This window comes from Globicephala melas, chromosome 3 (genome assembly GCF_963455315.2).
Source record: "Globicephala melas chromosome 3, mGloMel1.2, whole genome shotgun sequence".
Lineage (NCBI taxonomy): Eukaryota > Metazoa > Chordata > Mammalia > Artiodactyla > Delphinidae > Globicephala > Globicephala melas.
The window spans coordinates 123,091,292-123,104,822 of record NC_083316.1 but is presented as its reverse complement, the minus strand read 5'-3'; the positions used below and the strand labels follow the sequence as shown (position 1 = coordinate 123,104,822).

General features: G+C 40.5%; 1 long non-coding RNA gene across 1 annotated transcript in view; it reads right to left on the bottom strand.

The window, feature by feature from the left end:
• Positions 1–8,539: 8,539 nt before the first annotated feature.
• The window catches only part of LOC132597110 (uncharacterized), a 36,160-nt gene continuing 31,168 nt past the window's right edge, over positions 8,540–13,531 (bottom strand). Inside the window, exons 2-3 of the long non-coding RNA XR_009563472.2 lie at positions 9,833–9,947; positions 8,540–8,953 (exon numbers count right to left, since the gene is read on the bottom strand). This is a non-coding gene — a long non-coding RNA (uncharacterized lncRNA). The remainder of the gene's footprint in view (positions 8,954–9,832; positions 9,948–13,531) is intronic.

The following is a 13,531-nucleotide window of genomic DNA, read 5'->3' as shown; positions in this document are numbered from 1 at the left end:
GCAGCTTATGTCATGGCTACAGCCTGGTCATCATGTAGTTAACTTCTTCCACCTGGTGAGGGTTTCAGTATCTACAAGACAGCTCACAGGATGTGGCTCAGAATATTATGTATAGCCCTTGAGGAACTAAAGGTCCTTGACTATGTTTAACGACTAAACTATTATTATCTGGTCTCCTTCGACTGTTTTCCTCTGTTTCTGCATTTTCTCACTTCTCTGATTAGACTTATTCTTTGGCTAATTTTTTTCACAGACAAAAGGCAGGCTGAGGACATGGAGGGGGAAGGACAATAGGGTCCTGCTCCATTTCACATCTTTTGGACTTCCTTTTAGATCTCCTGCTTATTCAGCTCTTCCAACTTCACAGTGATTTTTAGGTTCTGAATCCAGTTCTAGCTTGTGACGAGGAAAATCAGAGAGTTTATTAAATTGGATTTGTAATTGCCCAGCTATCTCAGTGGTTGTCTCTTGAAATCAGGCTTAATACTGTCCGTAATGAGACCTGGGTCTGGGAATCTGTTTCACTCTATTATTTCTCTAGACTGGGCATGGTGGGATTTTCATGTTGGCTGACACACCCTCCTTACCCACTGTATATCTGCACCACCTCCATGATGTGGAAAACTTAGCCAATGAGACACCCTATTTCTAAGCCAAGGTGTTAGAGGAATACAGTAGGAGAGAACATTTCGGAATATGAAAACAATCTGAGCAGAGGGTGAGGTGGGAAGGTGCATGGCTGTATGGCTTCCCAATTTATCGACTTTGGATGACCTTGAACAACATACCCAGCTTCTCTAAGCCTCAGTTTCCACTTCTTCAGAATGGGGATAATGGTACCTATTTCTTAGGGCTGCTATGAGGACTAAATGAAATCACGCTTAGCACACAGTAAGTAATTAGTGAAAATTAGTTGCTGTCATCATCATTATTTTTTTAATTGCAAGAACATGGAGATGTGAATTTTTCAGCTCATCACTTAAGACAAAGATGCTGCCTTTTGCTTCTGCTAAGGCACCTGAAGGCCAGAGCCAACTGATGACTCAGTCTCTGTACCCAGCAGCAAAAATTGGGAGGGCAGAGAAGGCAGAGAGACTGAGGAATGAAAGCTAGAGCTACAGGGGCGGGTACCGACAATTGTGTGAGTAATGATAACAACTCAGGCAATGAAAACAGCCACCAAGAAAATGGCCCTGTTTTCTGTAGCTTGCCAATTGATGTGTCCTTGTCAGTGTTTCCTGTGACAGTCTTAAATTTCTAGAAGGCATCATCATTTTCTTTTTGAAAGCAAACCAAGTATAAATAATGAATGAATGAATGAATAGTCCTTTGGGTACAGTGCCCAGCAAATAAGTGCTCAGCCAGTACCTTCTAATTTTTTTTTAAAGACTACTGCTTATGAAATAGAATAGAGAAAGAGAACATCTTAAACTAATCAGGAAGATAGTATAGACTGAATTATGGTCCCTTACCTCCCCCCCACCACCCAATGTCCTATGTTGAAGCCCTAACCCCCAGTGTGATGTATTTGGAGATGGGGGCCTCTGGGAGGAAATTAAGTTTAGAGAAGGTCATAAAGGTGATACCCTTGTGATGGCATTAGTGCCCTTTTAAGAAGAGACAGCAGAGAGCTTGCACACTCTCCCCACCAGGTGAGGACACAGTGAGAAGGCAGCCGTCTACAAGCCAGGAAAGGGCTCTCACCAGAGTCCATCCATGATGGCATCTTGATCTTGGACTTCTAGCCTACAGAACTATGAAGTATACATTTCTATTGCTTAAGTTGCTCAGTCTATGGTATTTCATTATGGTAGCCCAAGCGGACTAAGATAGGAGGGTCCTCTGCAGTCACTGATAACAGAAGTGTTCCCTCATGTGGGAGGGAGGAGAGGGGTCCTGGCGAATGAGGTGATGCATGAGCTGGAGCAGTGGCTGCCAACATGGCTCTGTGGCAGCCAAGTCCAAGGATAGGGGCAAAGACTCTGGATTGTACACAAGTTACCCAGTTGTTTGCAGTGTGTGGCCAGGTATGAGAATCACTGGCCTAGGTAGAAAGAGCCATCAGGCTTTGGAGGGAAACTGACCCAGAGTACAGACTCTGCCAGCCTTGTGGCCTCAGACCGTTCATCCACTTTTCTGAGACCTGGTTTCTTCATCTTGTAGCAAAGGGATAAAAGTAACACTAATACTTATTGGGGGCTGCCACCTTCGGAGTACTGTGTAAATGTTCACCATACATTATTTTTCACATCAATTTTTTTTTTTTTTTTTTTTTTGTGGTATGCGGCCTCTCACTGTTGTGGCCTCTCCCGTTGTGGAGCACAGGTTCCAGACGTGCAGGCTCAGCAGCCATGGCTCACGGGCCCAGCCGCTCTGCGGCATGTGGGATCTTCCCAGACCGGGGTACGAACCTGTGTCCCCTGCAATAGCAGGCAGACTCTCAACCACTGCGCCACCAGGGAAGCCCGCAAATTTTATTTTTAAAGTGAGGAAAATTAGTGGGGGAGAGAGAAAGAGAGACTAAATGCCTTATTGAAAATCCCACATCTGGTAAATGCAGAGTTAGACACAAGAGCTGCAGTTTCTATGAGAGATTGTTATGTTAATTTTCAAGGGCTTCAAGAGATTCATGGCTGACATATAGTATTTGTCCACTAAATTATGGTGGCTATTATTATCTCTGTTGAATCAGTATCAATTATCTTTGTCACTGTTATTTAGGACAGACCTGGGATTCAAGTCTAGGTTTCAAGCTGTCGTCTGGGGCTCTCATCAAGACCAGAGTATTTTGCAGGAAAACAGGTGCTTCTGCTTTTTCGCAGATTGAAGTGAACTCTTGCAGAAGATAACAGAGCAGTCCATTAGGCCTTCTGGTTTAGGAATCAGAAGACTATCAGCTACTAGTTGTGTGATCTCGTAAAGTCTCTTAACCTCTCTGTGCCTGTTTCCTCATCCGCAAAGTAGGCTTACATGATGGTTAATTTTATGTGTCAACTTGACTGGACTAAGGGGAATGCCCGGTTGGCTGGTGAACATTATTTCTTAGTGTGTCTGTCAGGGTGGTCCTGGAAGAGAGTAGCATTTGAACCAGTGGACTGAGTAAGGAAGATCACCCTTCCCAATGTGGTAGGCATCATCTAGTCTGCTGAGGGCCTATGTAGAAAGAAAAGGCAGAGGAAGGCCCAAGTTGCTTTCTCTGCTTGAACTGAGACATCCACCTTCTCCTACCCTCAGACATCAACACCCCTGGTCTTTGGGCTTTCAGATTCATACCGATACTTACCCACTTGGTCCCTTGATTCTCAGACCTTCTGAGTGAATTACAGCACCAACTTTCCTGAGTTTCCCCCTTGCAAACGGCAAATTGTGAGACTTCTTGGCTTCCATAACTATGTGAGCCACTCCCTATAATATATCTCCTCTTATCTATATCTCTATATATCCTATCGATTCTATTTCTCTGGAGAACGCTGACAGCTTGATAATGATTCCCCTTTTGGAGGATGGGTGTAGGAATTAAATAAGACAATTAAATGAGGCAATTCCTGTAAGACATCCAGAATGGTGCCTGATATATTAAGTACTCAGTATGTGGTAGCTATTATTAATATTTTTTATTACTGTTCAGGAAAGGTCATTGACCTCTTTGGCTGACCCCATGACACAGACGAGAACATTTTAGACTCAGCGCCGTCCAAGTTTGCCTTTGATTTCTGTTCTAGAAGAGCAGAAAATCTGAAGCATAGTTTGCATGACCTTGGGTTATGCATTATGTCCCCCCGAACTCAGGCAGGTTGGCATCCAGGAGAGGGCAATGCAGGCTCCCTGCTCTCCTGCCCAGACAGCTATTTCCACCTTAAAAATCTAACTGGGGCTTGTAGCCTCCCCAGCACCCTACACTCCCTGTTGTGTTGGGATTGAACCAGATTCTTACCGTGTTTGTGTGTAATGGACTCCAAACGCTATGTGATAGTCTCCTGTATGTATCTGTATTGGTATTTAGAGGTATAGAGGTACCTCTCAGTGAACAGAAATATGCAGCAGAAATTTTGAAATTGAAGAAGTCTGTGGATTGAACCAGAAAAATGAGAGCTCGAAACCCCCAGAACATGAGGCCCTGAGCTGCCATCATCTGGAGTTCGAGGCGTTCCAGCTTTTATAACCAGAAACATGTCTATATGTTAATAATCATTAAAAAATTCATGTATTATAACATAACAAATCACCATTTATTGGGAATTTACTACGTGGCAGGCACAAGGCTCTTTTTTTTTTTTAAATTGAAGTGTAGTTGGTTTACAATCTTTCAGGTATACAGCAAAGTGATTCTGTTGTTTTTTATATATATATATAAAATATATATATTTTATATATATAACATGTATTATATATTTTATATATATAATATATATATATTCTTTTTCAGATTCTTTTGAATTATAGGTCATTACAAGATATTGAGTACAGTTCCCTGTGCTATACAGTAGGTCCTTGTTTATTTTATATATAGTAGTGTGTATATGTTAATCCCAAATTCCCCATTAATCCCTCCCCCCACTGCCCTTTTGCCTTTGGTCACCATAAATTTGTTTTCTATGTCTGTAAGTCTATTTCTGCTTGTAAATAAGTTCATTGGTATCATTTTTTTAGATTCCACATATGTGATCTCATATCATATTTGTCTTTCTATGTCTTACTTCCCATAGTATGATAACCTCTATATACATTACTCTTTGGTGTCCTCATCACTATATGAGTGAGCACTCTCATTATCTCCACGGGGGAGACCAGAAAACTGAGACTCAGAAACTAAGGAATTTATACATGTCACATATACATATACATATACATATACAAGTATACAAGTATACTTGTATATGTATACACATATACATATACAAGTCACATGCACCACAAGAGTACGGCAGAGCCAGGAATTGAACCTAGTCTGTTGGGCTCAATACCTATAAAACATTAATTAGGGTTTTCTCAGAAAATTTTCAAATACATGACAAGTATACTTTATTTTAAAGTGGTTTTTCTTATCCTATCCAGAGACCCTTTTCCCCCCACTCCTACCACACCTCTCGTGTTTATCATGAAAGTCAATGAACTAATTGGAGTCAGCTAACAAAAATTTTCTCTATAGACCAGATTTGCCCAAACACATCTCTTCCTGCTGCAGAAGGCTACCTGTAGTGCCAATATCTAAGAAGGTATTGTTTCTCTGCGTGGGCAGACTAATGGGAGCGCTGAGCAATTACCTGGAAAATGCAATCAATGCCAGCAGACAATAAGAATAATTTAAACCAATAAACTCTTTCCCCTCAACTGCAAGGCTGAGCGTAGGGTTTTCTTTGCTTGTCTTTTTGTTTTGTTTTCCATTGGCTGAGCTTTCCAAATAATTGTTCCATCTGTCCACTTCACTTTGTCTGAGTAATCACAGCCCGAGGGGACTTAGAAGTCAAACGTCAGACATGCAGAGAAAACTAATACGTGGGAGGCTGTGGGAAGAGAAATCATTGTCTGTTCTCCTTCCCTGCAGCTGGGCCAGGGATCCAGAAGTAAATTATAAGCACCAGTTGCCCCCAGGGAGGAAGCAACAGTTTGGGAAGGGGGATGGGGTACGATTTGGAAGACCCCATTGTCAGGAGTGTCAGCTACCAGGATTGAGCACTCTTAGTGATGGGGTTAAGGAGAGATCATAGTCAAGCCAGAAGTGAAAAGTGTGGAGACAGGAAACAACAACCAGAACCCTTGTAACAGCTATTTACTGTGCCATTTACTCTGAGCTAGGCCCTTGGCTGGGCACTCTATAAATAGTGTAAAATACACTTTATTATTTTGATCCTTCTAGCAGCTCTATTTCACAAATAAAGAAACTGAGGCCCAGAGAGGTCGAGTAACCTACCCAACACCACACAGCTAGTAAATAGCAGAGTCAGGATTTGAACTGAATTTTAATCCAAAACCCTTGCTCTTAGCCACTGGTCCTGGCTACTCTAAACCAGGGATGCTAAACAGAGGTGGAACTAGAGTTCTGGAGAGGGCAAAAATAAGCCCAGATTATAAAAGCATGGCTACTCTTTATTCTGCATCAAGATATTTTACATGCACTAGAAATAATATGCTTAGATATTCTGTAATAACCCATATGGGAAAAGAATCTGAAAAAGAATGAATACATGTATATGTATAACTGAATCCAGGACAGGAAAATGATAAGCAGAATGTCCCTAACTTATTTGACTATAGAAACATTTTTTTCTCAGATAAAGTTTGACAATGGTTGGCCAATGTGTCTACCACAGATATGGCTTTACTCCTATGCCTTTGCCTCTGTATAGCAGGATGGAGGCTTTTTAAAACACCAGCACTCACACTCTTTGCTGCCTAATACCTGAATCTTATGTTGACCGAGCTGCCAATTGCAGAAATGGTAAGATCTCTCCAAATTTCTGTCTTAAATGCTCTTATGGGACCCATCCCCGGCCAGGTGCAGCAAGTCACATAGAGATCATTCTACTCTGTTAAAATATTAATAGAAAATAACAACTTCATTTCTTGACCCATCTTATTGAAGGGTTAATGAAAGGAAAAGTCAATGCAGAGAAATGCCTCTTAGTGGTGGAATTTTAAGCACGAAGATCAGCTTGTGCCTTGAGGAGTGTGTCATAGGGTCTCTCTGGTGCTCAAGTGTAGGCTACAACATGCTCTGACTGAAGGTAAAACTAACATGAGGATGAGAGTTTCAGAGTGTGATGTTGGAGGTACAAACTGTGTGAGTAGGATGTTCTGGTGGGTTGGGTGAGACCACAGAGGAATCCTAGAATAAATTTTCCAATTAACATGGATGGGAAACTTAAAATTAGGCAGCCATAGAGCCATTTAAAATCAAGAAAATAAATCTACAATATTTATTGTGTAAATACATATATTTTTAAAAGTTTTTATTGAAATACAGTTGATTTACAATGTTATGTTAGTTTTAGCAAAGTGATTCAGTTATATATTCTTTTTTAGATTCTTTTCTGTTATAGGTTATTACAAGATATTTAATATAGTTCCTTGTGCTATACAGTAGGTCCTTGTTGGTTGTCTATTTTATATATAGTAGTGTGTATCAGTTAATCCTAAACTCATAATTTATCCCTCCGCCCCCCGCCTTCCCCCTTTGGTCACCATAAGTTTATTTTCTATGTCTGTGAGTCTATTTCTGTTTTGTAAATAAGTTCATTTGTATCATTTTTTTTAAAGATTCCACATATAAGGCATAAATATATTTTCTTTGAATTCTCCTAAATTTTGTAATAATAAAATAACATCAGCATTTGATACCCTTGAATTAAAGCAAAGGTATGACCTGAACCAAAAGGAAAGAGACGATGCTGGCTCCAGTGGCCTCTATGCAGGTCATTCCACTGGTGCAGTTTTGTTCTCTGACCTGGTCCAGGCAGGCTGAGGAAGCAGAGATGCAGTTGCCCCACTTCCTACCACAGGGAATCATTGGGAGGAATCACCCCTTCACATTTTTATTCATTCACCTGTTCACTAGTTACCAAGCGCTAACTACAAGTCAGGTGCTGTGCTGGGTGCTAGGTATACAGTGGAGAGATTTAGACATAGTCACTGCTCTCAGGGGACTACACTCCAGGGGAGAAGATGGATGTCAATCCAATTTACACATCCTATTAAATAAGATAGCTTGGCACAGAGTAAGGAGTCATAGTGAAGGAAGGTGATGATGGTACATAATATCTACTTAATATCTAATGGGCATCTGAGCATAACATAGGCAACACCTCCCAGCCTACTCCTCCCCATTTCCGTTCATGGTGATTCGATTTTCCCAGTCACTTAGGCCACGTGCATCTTGGCATCACCCTTCATAACTGTCTTTCTTGCATAGCCAGCATCCAACACTCCTGACTACCTACCTATACTGCTCCCACTCTGGTCTATTTCTTACTTGGTTATTGCATCAGCCTCCTAACCTGATTCTTCTTTTTTTATTTGTTTTTACTCTTGTTTCTTTCTGTATAGCAGTCAGGTTCTCCAGTGACTTCTCATTTCATTTAGAGTATAAGGTAAAATTCCTTGCAGTGTCCTCAGTGTTAAGCCCTACACAACCTGCCTGCCAACGTATCCTCTCTGTCCCTGTTACCTTCTGCTCCTCTCCCACCCCTTCTGTGGCCGCACTAGTTTCCTTAGGGTTCCCTGAACACAGAGCACTTACTAACTCTAGGGATTTTGCAAAGGCTGTTCCCTCTCCCTGGAATGACCTCTCCTAGCTGCCTGGCTCACTTATGTATTTTGGTCTATGTTCAAATGTCACTTTGTCAGAGGGGATTTATCTGACCTTCTTATATAAACTAAGCTTTATAAGCCCCTTAACCAGCTTCTTTGTGCTTCATAGAACGTATCACTACTTAATAAATCATGTGTCTATTTATTTCATTGTTTGTCTATCTTCCCATCTCCTAGAGTATGTTTCATGAGAACAGCAGCCTTATTTTCCATATCCCCACAGACTTGGACATAGTTGGCCTTCAATAAATACTTGTTGAGCAATTTATTAGATGTAATAAGAAACAGCATCCCACCAGCCCTAAAGCATGGGGTAGTGGCCCAATTCCAATGACATTCAGCTCACTTCATCTCTCCCGCCATTGTAATTGTCCTTCCTATTGCTTATTAATCACACATCTTTTTTTGCACACAACTACAAGAGGCTGAGTAGCTTATGCCCCACAGAGCTGCAGTTCCCTCGGCAACTCCTCTCCCTAATGATGATGGTCCAGAGTCTAGTTCAATGGGGTTAGGTCAGCAGGTGAGCCACACGTGTCTAGTCATTTTGGGGGCTCTCCCCGCACCTGATTGTTTCGAGAGAAACTCAGTCCAACATCTTGGGCTCCAGCCAAAGAGGTCTTCCTGTGTGGGAGAATTGTGTGACCTAAAAGAAGCATGAGAGGGAGAAAATTCAGATCATCAAAAGCAAACCACAGCATTTCCTCTTTCATGCGACTCTTGACTGTCACCTATTGTACTTGGCATGTGTGTAGAATTTTAAGAAACATCTGAATTTACTAACTGACCATTACTAATGGATGCTCCATTTACCAAAGGTACCTTGAGGTTCCTGTTAACCAGGAAGCTTCCCTCATATGCGTCGGAAAGAATTTAGGTCGCAGAAGTTCCATCTGCCTTTTACAACAGAGGCACCTGATGGAGATATGATGAGCAGCGAGGCCCGACTTTCGATTCAGCTTTGCCACTCTTAGCCATATGATCTTGGATAAGCCCCTTAACCTCTCTGTGCTTTAATTTCTTTGCTTATAATCACTTAACCTATGGGGCTGTTAGGAGGACTCTTTGAGTCCTGCTTCTCTCGGTGCCCAGCGTACAACAAAACCTCCCCAGACAGTAAGCTCGAGGGCTGGAGAACACATCTAATTTGTAAGGGGAATTCAGCATCTTGTTCATGCGTTTCCGTATGCATGTACCTACTAGGTGTTATGTCTGTGGATATATACATCGGCCACAATTTTGAACCTTCAGTTTACAAGAGGCCAATGTTGGGCGTGATTACTTACTATGCTCTGGGTGGCTGTCAGGGGCTGCTCTACGATCCTGGAACACATTTTAAATGACCATCCCTTGCAGTATTTTTCGTGCCTGCAGATTCTGAGTTTCTGCGTTCTGTTTCCATTTGCTGTCAGAGAATTTTTTACCTTCTAACTTTGTGGATTCTAATTGCTTCTACTTTTTTCCATAGCAAGGAAAGCATGTGGACAAAGGGGGCGAAGGACAAGGATAACAAATCCGGCTGTACCTGCTCAGCTGGCTGGATTTCCTTCCTTCTTATTTTGATGTGACATTGTTTGATTTCCCTATTTGCAAACGTGCTGGTTGCTTCCCATCTTGCTAACCTCTTGATCATTTTCTTCCTTCAGCAAGAAAGAAAACAACCACCACCAAAACTTAATTTGCCATACAGTTTAATTGAATTTATAGCAACTGTCACAAAGTAAGACAAAAACCTCACCAATATGAATACAGAGACTCCTAGGATTAGGTAACCTCGAAGTTTTAAAATATTCTTCAAAGCGTTTATTTGCAAATTGGACTCCATTTGCATATTTCATAAGCACAATACAAATGTATTATTTATCAGGTGGTCTAGGCATGCCTGTTCAAATGAATGGTTGCAAATTCAAACTTCATTTAAAATTCCTCATTGTAAAGCCATTCCCCTAACTTGCAGGACAAATGGTCTTTTCAACCCTGCCTTTCCTGTTTTATTCAAAATACTCCAGTTTCCACACTGAGTGACCTTTCTCAGGATTATAGGCCTGTGGCTTTGAAGAGGATGGCTTCCAATAATATAAAATTACAAATAATTTACAATGTCAAAATTGCCCATTCCCACGGAGTTGCATCTTATCTGTCCTTTCCATCACAACAATACCCATCCCAAAGATGATCTCGCAAGCCTTCAGGCCGAAGTGTAACCTCACGCTTAGGCAACTTCGGTTGTGAATGACTCAGGAGTTGGATGTTTCATGCCTTAGTAACTTGTCTAACCTTCATGGACAGGCCTGAGAAGAAACTGAATTTGAGTTGGTGCTGGTTCCTGGTGGTCTCAGACCCCATGGGCCAGAGAAAACCATACCTCTCAGTTCCAAGGCGATTGATGAGTGAATAATCCACATAGGAGAAAATAACATTAAATAAGCAGGTCATTGTTTGGCGTTTTGCCACTTGTGCTTCATAATTCACCATCCATTTTAAGTGCAGCGAGTAGGAGAGCTATTTTTTAATATGATTGCTGTCTTTGGTGAAAAGTAATTACAGGCAGAAAAGGCTGAAAATAGAGGAGTATTTGTTAAAGCATCTATCAGGGCTTCTTTTTTGCCAGTTTTTTTTTTTTTCAGGATGCTAGAAGGCACTTTTGTCCTTGTGAAACCACACAGTGTTCTCTGTATTATAGGGAGTGAGACACTGGTTTAATGACGAAGAGCTGGCCCTATATCCTGGCTCCCTTCTTCTTGCCCGTCCTATCATGTATCCGAATACTAGTTTTTAATCCTGTGGCAACAGCTTCCACCGTGGGATTAAAGAGCTTCTTCTCCTTCTAGTCTAATTCAATGAAACACTCCCTGACCTCTTAACAGGTGCCAAGAGATATTTTAGGTTTTAAAGGTGAAAGGATAAATAAGACATAGGTCTTGCCCTTAAAGAATTCAGAGTCTATAAACAGATATGTAAATAAAGAATTATAATGTAGTGCTATCTGTGCTTTGATACATTTTGGCTAAAGGTTGAACGTCGTCAGCCGGAAGATGAGTAAAATGTATTGTTCTAAACTGACGTACCTCTTAATATCTAAAAATGACTGTTTTTTTTGTGGAAGAAATACAAATGACTATGTAATTATGCAGAGATAGTAACATCCTCTTTCTCCATTTGTGTATGGGCCATTGGATTCAGCTGTAACTGAATAAAGAGTGGCTTCGACAAATTAAGCTGGGTTTTTTTTTCTGCCCTGAAAAGCCAGAGGCAGGCCATTGTTGTGTTGGTTCAGTGGCTTAAATATATCAGGGTCAAGGTCTCTGTGGTCCTTTTTCTTTGGAATACCAGAAGGCTACAATAGCTCCTGTCATCACATACTATTGCAGAAAGGACAAAGGGGAGCAATGGTAAATGCGGGAAAGGTGGCATCTGTATCATGAGACAAAAAATGCTTCCAGATACACCTAGGAGAGGCAGATATGAGTCACATGGCTGTCCCTAGATGCAAGGGAGTCTATGATTCCAAGCGTGCTTGTTTGTTTGTTTTTCAAACAGGACAATGTGTAGCAATGAACAAAATCAAGAATCTGTTATTAAGATATAAGGAAGGGATGGATATTGCATAGGCAACCAGGAGTTTCTGACACATCATTTACCATAAGTATGAAGTAAAGAGATAATATGAAAGAGAGAATAACTATCTGAGGAGATAGAGTCTGCTGCAGAAGCTGGGGTTTGATATGGAAACGATAATCTTGTTAGAAGCCAGAACTATACCATAAAATTGTTTTGATTTTGTATGTCATTTCAAAGTTAGTTTTATGTGAGTAAAGATCCCGGGCACCTGAATGATGTGATATGATGAGAAAAAAATATTCATTGTGTCTAGAAATGGTCTTCTATGGTGACTTAAATTTCTACTCTCAGGAATCCTGTAAGAACTTGTTAAAGAATCTCTTATGATGCTATTAGTTATAAATGATAAAATAGTAACTCATGGCTTAGAACAATGGGTTTCTCTGGTTAACACTGCCTTTTGCAGAAAACATAGTCTGAGGGAGTGGTATGGAGGATAAACACATTTCAGGCCACAGGGATGATGGGATGCCATGGTGGGAATCCAGGAACTTCATTGGATGGAAACATAAGCAGGCAAAAAATTCTGATAGTGCCTGAGGGCAAAGACATGTGGAATGTACACATAGCCTAGTGGATTCCTTTTCCTTCTTTCTTCTTCCTTCCTTCCTCCCTCCCTCCCTCCTTCCCTCCCTCCCTCCCTCTCTCCCTCCTTCCAGGCCAGATGGCTTACTGATGAATTCTTCCACAAATTTAAGGAAGAAATAGTACCAATTACACACAAACTCTTCCAGAAAATTGAAGAGGGGTGAATAATTCCCAACTTATTCTGTGAGGTCAGCAGTCCCTGATACTAATTTCTCTCATGAATATAAATGCAAAATTTATAAACAAAATTTTAGCAATTAAAATCTAACAGTATACAGAAAGATAATACACCATGACCAAATGCAAGATTACTTTAACATTAAAAATTTAATTAGCATAATTGACTAGATAAATAAAATATTAAAAGAAAAAATGTGATCACCTCAATAGATGCAGAAAAAAATATTTCACAAAATTTAACAAATATTCCTGATAAAAACTCTCAGCAAACTAGAAATAGAATGGAACTTCCTTAACCTGGTAAACCCATCTATGAAAAATCACCAATTAATATACTTAATGGTGAAAAGCTGAAAGACTTCCCCTTTAAGTTTAGGAACAAGACAAGCATATCTAATTGCACTGCTTTTGTTAAAATTTTTACAGGAGGTTTTAGCCAATGGAACAAGGCAAGAAAAGTAAGACATATAGATAGCAACAAAGCACCAGAAATGATACTTACTTAGGAAAGTGCACATTTAAAACACAGTATACTGCTATATTCCCAGTAGAATGGCTAACAATAAAACATCTGCCTATACAGTGGGCTGGTGAGGCTGTGGAAGAACTGGACCTCTCAGACGTGTCGGTGATAACAATCATTTTAGAAAAAGGTCACTTTAGATTGACATTTCTTACAATTTTAAAAATACACTTAACGATAATACTCAACTATTCCATTCCTAGGTATTTACCCAAGAGAAATAAAAGCATATGCAAATACTTGTACATGAATGTTTCTAGCAGCTTTATTTATAATGACAAAAAATTGGAAACAACCCAAACTCAGGTAATG